This window comes from Centroberyx gerrardi, chromosome 4 (genome assembly GCF_048128805.1).
Source record: "Centroberyx gerrardi isolate f3 chromosome 4, fCenGer3.hap1.cur.20231027, whole genome shotgun sequence".
Lineage (NCBI taxonomy): Eukaryota > Metazoa > Chordata > Actinopteri > Beryciformes > Berycidae > Centroberyx > Centroberyx gerrardi.
In genome coordinates this window covers 11,755,227-11,769,229 of record NC_136000.1, presented here as the reverse complement: position 1 = coordinate 11,769,229, position 14,003 = coordinate 11,755,227, and positions in this window count along the sequence as shown.

Here is a 14,003-nt window from a genome sequence, read left to right as displayed (position 1 = left end):
TACTGCAGGGAGGGGAGTTGCTGTGTGTGGGAGGTTGATGTTTGTGCTTGAGGACAGTATGACTAGGTTTATCCCTGTCAGAGCTGCTGGGATAATCCGTAATTTAACAACTGCTGGTTGTCAGATAGATACACATGAGCCATCCGGGTATTTGCAGGGCACAGCTAACACACTAGCTACCTAGTGTGCTACCTGTGTCTCTTTATATCTGTTAGCACTTAAAGCATATTCATTTTTTAAACTTCATTATCTGATGGTAATGGAGACAACCAAATATGTCTCTGCCAATGTGGCTAACATCAGCACAGACTAACAAAAACACAAAAGAGATAGATATGGTTTCAGACACTCGTAAAGTTTGTGGTTTGGAAGGAAAACTATGTGCTGAGTACATGTCTGCCCCCCAGCGACTGTGTTTTTTAATTGTTTTTTTTTTTTTTTCACTTAGCCCCATCTCTCCATGTCTATAGGGAAAGTAGTTCCTGTCATCTGGTGAAGGGGGTAGAGGGGATTAGGCGGGAATGGGAGGTGTCTGTCTGTCACTGTGAGTGCTTGTGCCTATAGGTGAAGCACATACAGAGGCAAGCCAGCTCATCTGCAGCGTGAGTGTCTGGGGCTTTGAGTAGCCCTCTAGCACATATAGATCAGCCATGAGTTTCTTAACTATCACTTCACAAGGGCATGTCAGCCGGCAAATAAAACGCACAGCCATGAAACTGAAATGAAACATACTTTCCCTCAGCTTCCCTTGTCTCAATTCAGCCTTGTTGTATTGTGTGCAGAAAAATACAGATGTGTGTTTCTCTCAGTTTCTGTAATTAAAAACCAAAGACAACGTGGAGCCTCATTGGCAAACCTTCACTGAAATAGTAATAGTTTTCACAAGGACATAGCATTGTTTACCCTTCTCATCTCTTCAACACACTCCCCACTGCTGAGGTGCTGAACAGATGCTATGTAAACATTTAAACACAAGGCTCTTAACAGGTTCACACCGTCTGTGCTATTGGAGCGCCAAATTGAAATTAAGCTTTTTTTTTTCTTGTTAAACCTCAGCTGTGGCAAGTTTTGAAACCTCCATATTCCAGCTGCTTCCGTGCATTGAATTGATGGCTAAGAAAAGCGAGATTAGTCATAGTGCACTGCTCTGGATCACATCAGATATTAACCCGGATATTCAGACAAGTTCATTGCCCATCATTGGCACACATAAATTTGTATGACAGTTATGTTGGAGCACATGGGATTGCTTCCAAGGTGGAAAAAATATGATCTAATCTACTTCACCATTGAAATCATATTTGCTTGGCAGAAGTGAGGTGCTGTTTTCGTTGGATGATGTTCAGAATTTCATTGCCGTTTGCGTTGATTGACACTTAAACGTCTCTGACTTTAATACGCTTGCCTAAGACGTAGATATAAAATCAATTTTTGGTGCTCTGCATTCTGTTGCCCTTTTGGATCGTCTCATTGAAGTGACAGTTCATAAATATCCACAAGTTTAGGCAATCTGTGTCAGGGTGTGTTTTGAAACTATACGCTCCCCTCTAATCCCCAAGTGCTGTTTACTGTAAGATATTTGACATTCGCGTTTTGGGGGCATTTAGCTGATTTAGCTGTTTTCCAGAGGGACTTTCAATGAGTGCGATGGCTAGGATAAGCTTTAATTCCTAGATCAGCATCATTACAACCAACAGTAAGGCAATGGTCAGGAGGGGGCAGGAGCTGGTGGCAGGGTTATGTGGTCGGGTGCTGACAGTGTGGGCTACTCCTGACGTCATTTGTCGGGACTTGGCATCGCTCGGCCTGACCAGTGACATTTGCTTTCCCACCATGTGGCCCCTGTACTTTGAGGCCAGATGGCACACGATGCCTCCAAAGCAGACAACGCACACACACACACTCACACACACACCACACACACACACACACACACAGATCACTTATACACACTCCTAACAACCAAGCTTCCCTTCGATCAGCAGGGCGGAGGGAGAGAGGGGCAAAACAACAGATCGATTTGTCACCCAAAATAATTTATAAAGTCCTGATAGAATGCCAGAAAGTAAACTTGGGGAAAAGTGGATGTATTATGATTGGAGCCGGGTAGATCAATGCTTTCCTCTCACTGCGATGCTGAGCTTGTTTGTTCAGGGTGAAATATCATCATGAGGCACAGCACACCGCTCTTCAGCCTCCCCTTTATCTGGACTGTTATATTTGTTTCCCTTCCGCTCACATCTCCTTCTTTTTCTTGCATCCGTGCCTTTAGACCCTCATGAAGGAATCGTCATTCAGCTGTGAATAGGATTCAGTGGAATGACCAGTGAACTGAGATTTGTCATTCAACCACATGTCTTGTGATGTAGCATGAGGCGCAGGGAGGAGAGTGTTGAAAAACAAACTGATCACTTTATGGGGTGTATGTAAATGTGGCCTACTAACCCCGCTGAGCAGAGGCAAATCAATTTACTCCCTTTGAAAGATCTACCAATCATAAGCATCTTAGCTTAGAGGTAGGAGGACTTTCTCTAAATACATCATATCAGTAAACTGTGATAAGCATCAGTGCTATATTCTAAAGCTCCTTTGAGCGGCTTTTCACAGATTATTTCTGCTTTACTAGAAAGCAAACAGAGTAGAGAGACAGGAAAGATGATATAGACAGAGAAGAGATAGGCATAAAGTGCACATGGAGATCTGGATCCAAATCTATGACAAGGGGTGCGCTCCAGCCTATCAAGCCACCAGAAAGCCCAGTGTTAGCTGCTTCTATTGGCATATTTCATTATTTCCACATTCACTCCCCACTGCTTTTGTTGTGCAACTTATCATATTATCCAACTGAAAAGATTTTCTATGGGGAATTGAGCACAAGCAATCTCAAACTGGACCAAATGAAAGCACAAAGCAGAACATTGGAGCTGATGTTTGTATCAGCGACCACTACATTTTTTTTTTGCAGATATTAGAATGGCATCACAGCTATTTTCAGCGTGATATATTGATGAGGAAAACTTGCATTCAGCATCTTTAACAATGAAGGGGTAGAGGGTGAAAATGAAAACGACCAGTTTCGATAGGCAATGTGTCACAAACTCAATTGAAATTCCATTGAGCATGCATTTGTCTTACCCTTTAAAGAAAATCTTTACACAGAACAGCTTGATACAAAGATAATGATGTATTTCAGTCTTGCAGAAAGAGCAATATAGCAAATGAATGCGTGAGCTGCAATGAATAACAAGATAACCTGCCTATTAAAGATAAAGGGGCGGTGTTGAGGTCATCAGCTCTGGAGCAGCTGCTATTGGATGGCAGTTCAATTAAAGAGGGGATGGACTATCCTTTGAGAGTTTTGTAATTAATCAAAGTCCCCCTTTAAACTCAACTATTTCAAGTTCAATTTTATCTGCTCGTCTCCCATGTGCAAAGCCCTTCTTGTGTGATGTTAGCCTATATGTTAATTACTCTCAGATCATTGATATCCCCCCTCGTATCTCTCGAAGAGACAGAAAATCATTTTACAGCTGAGCAGATAAGTCCCCCTGCTCCCTTTAACAGCCCCCCTAGCCAAAGCAGATCTGACAGTGTTGTAATGACAGACAGGCGGCGAAGGGCCTTGTTCCAATAATTCCTCGGCTACATACTAGTAATGAGCCCCCCGCACCCGTGATGGATTTCAAATTGAGCCCCTGCAAAAATATTTTAATTTCAAAGCAGGCATACTTCGTTAATATCTGTTATTAATGGGAATGGCTGCTGGAACTGGCCCGCTGCTGTATAGGTTTTTCAAAATGAGTGAAGGACCATTATTGAGCGTGTGTTTGGGTTTGTGCGTTTGGGAGCATGTACGCTATGAGGAAATATATTATGTGTCCTGCTTTATTATTTCCAATTTATATTAAAGGCCAATAATTATTGAGTCTATTTTGATGTCATGTTCTACTTAACTTAACATTCAACCATATTCCACTGCCTTTATGAAAAATGGACATTACAGCCACCTTCTGGTATCCTCCATGTAGAGGGCAGATTAGTCACCCAAAGCATTAAAGATGTCATGCCATAAAAGCATCCACTTCTTTCCTTTGCTCAGTGTTGGTTGGCTTTCTATATCTTTGGTTCTACCCCTGTGGTACGTTCAACACCTATTAAAATTATCAGAGGAACATTGTTAAAAGTCGATACATAAAAGTTTGTATTTATGTTTCATGAATAATTGAACATTTGTCACACACCGGAGCACCTGTGGTGGGTAGAGTAAAAATGATTACAAATGTATGTTTACACTCATGAATAACTGGATGGAAAAGTTTGGACAGAGGACATTATCAAAATCACACAAAAACTTGAATTGGTGGAATTATTTGGACTCTTGAATTCTTGCTCACATACACACTAAAATGCCTAGAGCTGCTTGTCAAATGTTATGATAGCAAGCAGCAGACACAAGCTGTAGAATGACACAATCCGCCGTGTCTTTTGATGCTAAAATAATTATAAATCCTTCGTTCTATAAATAAACCTGCCACATTAAAGTGCAATTTTTTGATATGCTAAACCATGTGCTTCTTTATCTGCAAAGGGAAAAAATGCCAGAGGCCAATGCTGGGGCTTTGAGCGTAGCTCGGGGGCTATGCTGACAACACAAGCGTGTGGTTAAATTAAACACGAGACTGAAATAAACACAAGGTGTGAGACCCAAACTGAACTGCACATATTTAATAGATTCTGACTTTCTGATCTGCCCGAGCAGACAAAACAGACATAAAAGCGGTTCCATTTCACCGTGCCTTAGTGTATTTTCTGTATAAATTGAAGCAGTAAACCCACACTTTACTACAATTTAAGATTCTCATTACGGCTGGTCTCACCACCACAAGTATAAACATCATTAAAGCGTCTATTACTGCATGAAGCAACACAAATATTCACCTGCAGTGCTTGTGCTTCTCCCACTGGTGGAAGAATTAGCACGCGGTTGTCTAATCACCTCCTTTCAGTCTTTTGGCTTGTTACTGGCTAATCATGCTCATTTAAATGGCTCACATGTGTAATTACTGCAGTCAAGCAGTCCCAGGCCCAACAGGTCAGCCTGCTGAGAGGGGCATGCCCATTATCAAGACGTTAAGTTATGATCATAGCTATAGGCCAGCTGTAGTAATACAACCCCGGGGAACAAATGTCAGCCCTTCTCATTGGGAAAATAAAGTGTTTGTTTAACACAGAACGAGGGGAGCTTTAGCGTGTTCTTCGATTAGCATAAATGACCATAACTCATTTATGGCTCATTAGTGGGCACTGTTTTCCAATCAGACCTATTCTATGCAACGCACTGGGCCCTAATAATGAAAATAGCGACTTTGAGCTTTCTTTTTTTCCCCCTACGCCATACGAAGTACAATTCCCTGTGCTGTTGAATGTTAATGATGGCTGTGATGAAGCAAGACTCATGCAGTTGATTATCAGGCTTTTTTCCATGGCTGCGTAAGGGAGGGAGGGAGGGAGGGAGGGAGAAAGTCATGTCTAGTGAAGTGTCTGTACTCAGAAGGAGGGTTCTTATTTAGGATGCGGAGTGCGCAATGACGCTCAGAGGATTAGCCGTGGCGTTACCATGAAGCAAAAGTGCTCTCAGGACACCTTCAAGCCTTTCTCACTCTCCCCTTAACTCTCTCTTTCTTTCTCACACTTTCTCTTTCACTCCATCTCCACACTCCCAGGAGGTGAAAGAAATAAGCCCTTAACGGTAGGAAGAGAGGGAGGAGAGGAAGTGAGAACAGGGTGAACATAAATTCACTCAGTGTTTCACAAAAGCGTGTGTGTGTGTGTGTGTGTGTGTTTGTTTGTGTGTGTGTATGGGTGGGGGGTGGGTGTGTGTGTGTGTGTGTGTGTGTGTGAATGTGTGGAAATACACAGACATCTGGGGATGCCTTGGTTCCTGCAGGCTATAAACCAGTGTTAAAAAAGCAGTGCAGATCAGCAGCTGGATTGAACCAGTGTTATGGCTGGTTTATGGACTGTGCCCATCCAATCAAAGCTCTAATTAAGCAAGAGCGCAGTGGGAATGGTGAGAGCGTAGCACCTCATAGCCCTCCAGATTATACTGTTGTTTACCAGAGCCAAAAGACTTTGCACTCTGTGACTGCTGCACTACTGTATTGAGACGGCTGTTTTATTATGAGCAAATACAGTTTTTTCCCGTGCCTTCTCTGCTTAAAAGGGTCTTGGCGAGGCAGGCCCAGGAGGTTGTACATTCTATTTCATTTCCATTTGAAAAACAGTGCGGCGGAAATGACAAATGTGTGAGGCCTATTGAGGAGCCTTCAGGGCAGTAATGTAAATAACAGAAATTAATCATCTTCTCCAAAGAGGGAGAAACACGCCTCACAGTCGCAACAAAGGTCACAAATCCGGCCTATGCCTTCACATCTTCCAAACAAGAAATGACAGACTTCTACACGCCACTAATGTTTGACTATGCGGTCTGCCTGTTTACTGTGTGTGTTTTTATGTTTGTGTATCTGTGTGTGTGTGTGTGTCTGTTTTGTGCATTTCTGTTTCTGTGTTTGAATCTATTTGTTTATGTATGTATGAGTGTGAATTTGTGTGTGTGTGTGTTTGTTTCTGTATCAGTATGTGCATGCATTTGTGTATGCGCCTCTCTATTGTCTGTTTGAGTGAGTGTTTGGTTGTGGATTCGCAGGATACCTTTTTCTCTGAGGCTGAACCATCTACTTTTAGCTGACAGCAAATAGTTGAGCAGAACCAATTTAATCTTGTTTTTTAGTCCAGGATGACATACGGGAGAATAAAGCAGTGAAGCTTGTCCTAACTCTCCTGGTGGAGGCAGTCACTATGGGCAGCCGTACACTGAGGAATAGACCGTAATTGCAATGTGTTGATTTGAGCTTCACTGGCATCATGGGAAGCTGTGGCAACACAATGTGGTATTACCATAGACTGGGCAGAGAGAGACCGCAACCCTCTCATAGCCGTTCTAACAGCTTCCAGGGAAACTAATTTGCAGCTCAGGAAAATACTACCTGACAGATCGATTCACCAGTCGTGCCCACAATTAATGGATGATTCACTCTTATGGAAAAGAAAATCCTCTGGGTAGCTTAGGCACATGAGGAAGGGAGCACAAATGTTGCTCTCCCACATCTCATAAATGTCACAATTAAAACCAACCACAAGCTCTGTGTACGTTACAATGCCTCTCAGGGGACAGCTTGACATTTGGAGAATCATGTCGAGTTTCTCATCACGAAGGAAGTTGGATTTTATGTACCCTGGAGAGCTTGCGCATTGCAGCATTATTGGACTCATTTGGGGGAAAAGAGGCAATTGCACTGAAAATGAAGCACAACAGAATGTCGAAGATATATTCATAGCAGCAAGTGCCACTGAAATAGGCCTTTCCAATGACGGAGATCTATACATAGAGCTGGTCTGAGTTGAAGTGTTGCTGGTGAAGAGGATGCGCCAGCTGTCAGTGTGGAGAAAGAGGAGAAAATAGCTTTCATCACAGAGGGGAGAGGACTACGGGGCCAAGGGGAGGCAGAGACTGAATCCTCAGTCATACATTGTCGGTTAATATATGGGTAAACTAGAATTCGACTGCAGGAATCCAGAGTGGTACCTAACGTAACCGAACAGCTCATCCTCCCAGGAGAGTCCTCAGATGAACAGGGTAAAAGTACAAACAATAAATCCCTTGAGCTCCCAGATTGCTGCAGAGTCAAAACCAGATTAACAGTAGCTTTGCACCAAGTAGTCGATGAAATCTAAAACGAGAGGCATCCTGATTGTTTTACATAATGTGAGGGTGGATGTGACTGAAACACTGTTGACTCTAACTAGACTTACTTCATTTTGAATGGCTGAGATTGGGTAGCTAAGCATTGGCCTGTTGCTCGTGTTTTTGTTGATGGACAAAATTATGGGATTTGACTAAGAGGATTAAAATGACAGCGGTTAATGAGACACAGCTGGGACTGGATCGGAGCAGACAAAAGTGTGTTCGGGTTTTTCTTACGTCGCTCTTACAAATCCATAAACACATAAACATAGACAAACGCACACTGACACAGACACACACAGACACACACAAAAACATACACATGAACTGAACACACACGCACACACACACGCACGCGCCCATGGACATAGACATTAACACACACACATATGTTCTCTCTTTCCATCTCTCTCTCTCTCTCTCTCTCTCTCTCCTCTCGCGCTCTCTCTCTCTCTCTCTCTCTCTCTCTTTCTCTCTCTAACACACACCTAGAGGCCAAGAGAAAAGCTGCCACTCACTTCCATATAATGCATATTACACAGGGTTTATTATCCCATTCAAATGAACCAGATTAATTCATGTTTTTTCAGATGGATTTGAAGTATTTAGCCTAACAGGACACAGTGGGAATAATAGCATAATTGTAAGCTCTCCCTAACCCCTCCTCCTTGTCAAGCAAAAAAAAAAAAAAACTGCTCCATTCTTAAATGTTGGTTAAAGAGAGAAGGGCAATGTATGCACATGAAAATGAGGCATCTGGTGTCGTAAATTAAATTAATCAGGCTGATCCACATCACATCACAAGGTTGATCCATGTCATTCTGCCTTATGTAGTTGGCTACCATGACAGTTTGGATAGGAATAACAGACGAAATATGACCACAACATCTTATCTCCATTCTGACATTGAATTATTACTGACGATTAATGTCTTTCATGGTCGCGCCATGTCTCACATCTTCAATGTAAATGTCACCTTGTGCATATATTCAGAGAGGGTGGGACAGGGTGGTGCTATGGTAACTATCGTGTCCTGGATATGAAACAGAGCTGATTATCATTAAATGATCAGGTATTCATATTCTGTGATGTTTGCTGATGCTCCTACCACCTGTTTTTCCCCTCGATCTTTCCATCCTTCCACCTTCACCCCTCCAGGTAATGTGCGGTCTATGTTGTGGCTATGTGGGATGTGCAATTTACATAAAAATGTTAATGACATTCCTGGACATAAAGGAGCAGCCTGCAGCACCCCCCAGTCAAGAAAACGCACCTAATTACTGTAAATTCATGGGGACCATAATGAGCATACATACTACTGATGTAGACCGAACCGATGGTAATGCAATATACATGTTAATAAAGATGCGACCAGTTTAAATATTCTAAATAATGTACGCAACACATTATTAATCATCTCTGGGAGCATGTCGAGAAGATGGAGTGCCTGCAACGCATGCATTTTGAAACAACTCTTGATGAAACAACTGTGTGTGTGTGTGCATGCGTGTATGTGTGTGGCGTGTGTGTGTGTGTGTGTGTGTGTGCTCACATGTGTGTGTGTGTGTGTGTGTGTGTGTGTGTCCATCAGTGTGGGCGTTTTAATCTATGTGCATCGTGAGACTTTCACAACCAGTAATGATGCATTATATTCCATTTTCTCATGCAGTATTCAAAAATGAGACTCCCAGCATCACTTTGCTGCAGCACATTTATTGTCATTCCTCTCATCTTTCAATCTCACAGACATCTCAGTGTTCCGTTGGTACATTCAAAGGGGGGAGACTGTGTTATAATCAAACTTTGATAAAAACTAGCTACGTCTCAGTCGGTCGGCCTATGAAAGAGATGCACGCATGAAAGCGAGAACTGCTAGTCAGTCAGATATCCAGCTGATAGAAAGGACAAAATGGAGAGAAGGATGAGAAATCAGAAGGCAATTCCAGCAGCAAGACCTTGGCTGTGAATGTAGGTTACATGGTGTGAATTGGGCTGAGGAGCATGCTAGGAGACTACACCGATGTTAGCAGCTCTCTCATGATCAAGCCTGCATGACAGACAAGACACCTCTCCATGCTATGCTCTGCCTACTTGTATTGATATTCAACAATTAAGTCAAGCTCTTGTTTTTGCTGTAAACACTAGATCTGCTCTAATATTTGGAAACACAATCACGCATCCCTTTTAAAACTCAAGGGCCACAGCATTATTTAGCTTGGCCTGATGCTGTGATGAATTAGTGAATTTCTGTGAGTGTGCTCTGAATTCAATTATGCTAATATTAGCAGACGGCCCATCTGCAAGGAGCATCGGGCAGGATGTATCTGTTCCACCAAGCTATTTCTACCCTGTAAGACATAAATTTGACCTGCAGACATATCTCAATAGATCGTGATTTTCATAGGAACACTCTGGCCATGACAAAAAATACATTATTCAGTTATAAAGATTGGCATAATCACTGGAATGTAAAGAGGACTGCTGGTGCAGGTGGTGTCCAATGATCCACAGGCCCCTATCATCGCTAGGTTAAAAGCTGATTGAGACCAATGACTTTGACTCTTAAGAGGGAACAAAAAGTTATCTAGAGATGCTTCCATTTCAAATCAGCTCTAGTTTCAGCCCAGATACAGGCCACGCTTCAATGACCTGAAAAATTACTGGATACAACCCCCTTCCAATTTCGCCATCACTGGGCCAGACTGTTCGCAGGCTTTTGAAACAATTACCCCAAGGGGACCGCAGTAACCTTGTTTATAGACAATTGAGTATCCACAGTTCCAATTTAGCGTAGGTAATTACAACATCGTTATCTCCTCCTAAATTTTCACCAATGGTCTGATCACAAACAGCTACCTTTGGCACGACTTTTGGCCATTTGGACACGGATAGAAACAAACACGCCATCAGTATGCCGAAGCAGTTCTTGGACGGGCTTATGTTCGTTCTCCAGGTGTCTGTGACCCAGCGCAGCCTGCTCACCCAGAACACATCAGTCACACTAACACACATCTGTCGCGCCAGTCCAACCCACTCCATCACAGCCATGGCTGGTCCCTCTCCTTGAATGTCCCGCCGCTAGGAGAGGACAAACAAATCTTCTGATTTGCCTCTAATCTGCAGTCTACCCTCAGCGTGGGCCACAGTCAACCCAGCACATCAAGGACAAGCGCTCCATAGGGGGGCTATCCATTAGCACAGCATCCTGCCACCACCATGGTGTGATGGGACAGGGCAGAGGGATACGCTCCAATTAGAGATGGAGACATGGGGACTTTGCCCCTGACATGTCCCCGCTGCTCAAGCAAAAGGAGTGTAAGCACACCTTCCTCACGCCGAGGGAAAGGCTTTCCCTCCCTGTAGTTCCTCCGGCCTCGGGCTATTACTGCTCATTCACCTCATGAAGCCAAACCATTTCTCATCATGCTGTTTCTTTTCATGTGTGCGGTACTGCCAGGGTGTTGCAGGGTTTTTTGTGTGTGTATGTGTGTGTGCATGCATGCATGCATGCGTGTGTGTGTGTGTGTGTGTGTGTGTGTGTGTGTGTGTGTGTGCGTGTGTGTGCGTGTGTGCCTGTGTGAAAAGCTATCTTGGGGTGTTCTTTGGCATGCATCTCTCGTCCGAGGCTTCCATCCACAGAAATTCATCCGTCTCTATACTGCTGCCTATTCAGCTTGCCTGTTCTGGGTTGAGATAGGTTGGACCAGCTTCATGCTTCATGCATTTGCATGCCGCATGAACACAATCTGCTGGGCGCCCAGTGGGAACTCCTTCCATCCATTTGCATTGTTTTTATGCTCCTTCGCAAAGGGAGCCAATTTACGGCCAAAGTCCACCTGATTCTTAATCAGGATTTGTGTACATGAGAGGTAAGAGACACACAAGAAAGCATAGCAACAACCCTCAGATATGAATATTTCATCTTTGTTCTGTATGAATAAAACAGAACATGGTCCTGATTGAACCACAGTACAGCGTACCTTTCACTGGTCCCGTGTGTGTGTGTCCATTCTAAAGGGGAGAGATGAGCACTCAGACATGAATGAGCTTTTCCATTACAAGATGCTTCCTATAGAATCTAAACTTTACCCATGACCTGCAAATGAAAGTGCTGGCTTCTATAAAAACCAAAAGAAATCCTAGTGTATTTGGCTGATTATGCAGTGTATCAACTATGCATGAAGCAATTACATACCAGGGCCTTGGGGCTTGGATGGAAACTGAATGGATGAATTCCCCCACCGATCCCTCTCTCCCCTCCCTCTATCTGTCCATTCATTAATCCATCCGGGCGACCATTCATTTGTGCAAACATTTGTTTAGTTGTTTGTCTGTCTGATCACTCAGCCATGGAAGGGGTTTTATCTGCTTCAAGGAGCGTCAGTGTCTGTGTCTCAGTCCATGGGGATTTCCATCTAGGCCGGAGAGACTGACTGCATTGATAAATAAAGGTCAAAGGTGGAACCTGGCCTGGGGTGAGGCTGGTCAGGAAGGCATGTGGTGACACAAGTGAGATGAGAAATAAATCACTGAATCTGAAGAGGCTGAGATTGATTGGAATTTAGACAGTGGGAGGAAAAATTTAATCGGTAGGGGAGAGAGGGACAGAGAGAGAAGTGGAGAGAGAGAGAGAAGGGGAGAGAGTAAGAGTGAGTGTGAGAGGGGAAGGTGGGAGAATGAGATTTATTGCCCTGGGAGCACAACTTCAGAGGGTTTGGGGGCGTGTCATTACACAATTTTACTGTTAACATAATCTAGATCTTGTGTGTTCAGTGTGTGTGTGTGTGTGTGTGAGAAAGAGAGAGAGAGAGAGAGAAAGCAAGAGAGGGAGAGAGAGAGAGAGACAGGGAGAGACAGGCATAGAGGACAGGGATGAGAGAGATGTTAGAGAGAAAGAAGCATCTCCGTGGCGACCACACCTCCCATTGATCCCTCTAGTATTAATAACTCACCGCCCGTTTCACCACATCCAACATTTATGGCTGTTTTTGTATTAAGAAGTTCAAGCTTCATGTGCGCAGTGAATCTGGAGCGGTCATAGATTCACATCCTGACATGTTTGTCAGGTCATCTCGAGTGTTGATGTTGCCTGTCTGTTTCACTGGTTTTGTGTGTGTGTGTGTGTGTGTGTGTGTGTGTGTGAGTGTGTGTGCGCCTGTCTGTCTCTCATTCTTCCAACTGGATTCTTTTAATCCCATTCTTTTTCTCTAATCTCTCTTTCTCCCTCTCCCTTTCTCTTCCTCCCACACTCTCTCCCCCCTTTGCCCTCTCCTCCCTCCTTTCCTTCCCTCTCTCTCCTTCCCTCTCTCTCCTTCCCTCTCTCTCTCCCTCTCGCTCTGTGTTCGCTGCTGCTCTCTGCATGGGGAGGGCTGTATCTTCCACGGGGCTGTGATTCACTTGGCAGGCGCTCGAGATAAACATGTTGTGGTGGACAGACGCCTGGGTCCCGGTCCGGAGGAGCAGGACGGGAGGACAGACTGACGTGGGTGGGCCCTGCCCTGGTCAACGTCAGCATGGGCAGCAGCGGGCAGCGCCAGCCCCTCGGCCAGATGGTCCGAAGTCGAGCTCTCGCCACCGTTCATCAAACGCACCCGCTCGCTTCGTCTTGCCTCGCCATGGCCCCCAGCATCATGTCACAGTGGAACCAGAGAAAATTAGCACCTAATTATAGGCTCCTCTCTGTGAAGAATGGTACTGGTGGTGGTGGTGTGTGTCTGTGTCAGCGTGTGGAGGCTGGGTGGTTGACTCACTGTGGGACCGCGGCCTGGTAGCACTGAACCAGCACACTGCAGACCACGCAGGGGACACACACACACAGTGTCCATGGAGGAGACACGAGTGAATGCTCACACATATGCATGGGAACACACACACACACACACACACACACACACACACACACACACAAACGCGCACAAGCAAAGGCTTAACCACCCTTCTTTCTGGTTGATTTGCGCCTCAGCAGGGTCTGTCCCCCCCCCATAAAGATGCCACAACAGCATCCACTTGTGTTCCATCTCTGATCCAACAGGATTAATTACACACACACAATGGAAATAGATGCCTCTGGTTTTTACGCTCCACAGGCTCCCTCTTGGTGTGGAAGCTGTAGTTAATCTTCACTGGGAACAATGGAGATTTTGTTCTGGTTTGTTTGCTTGAGACAGATATAGGAGACCGTGTGACTATGCTGCCATCT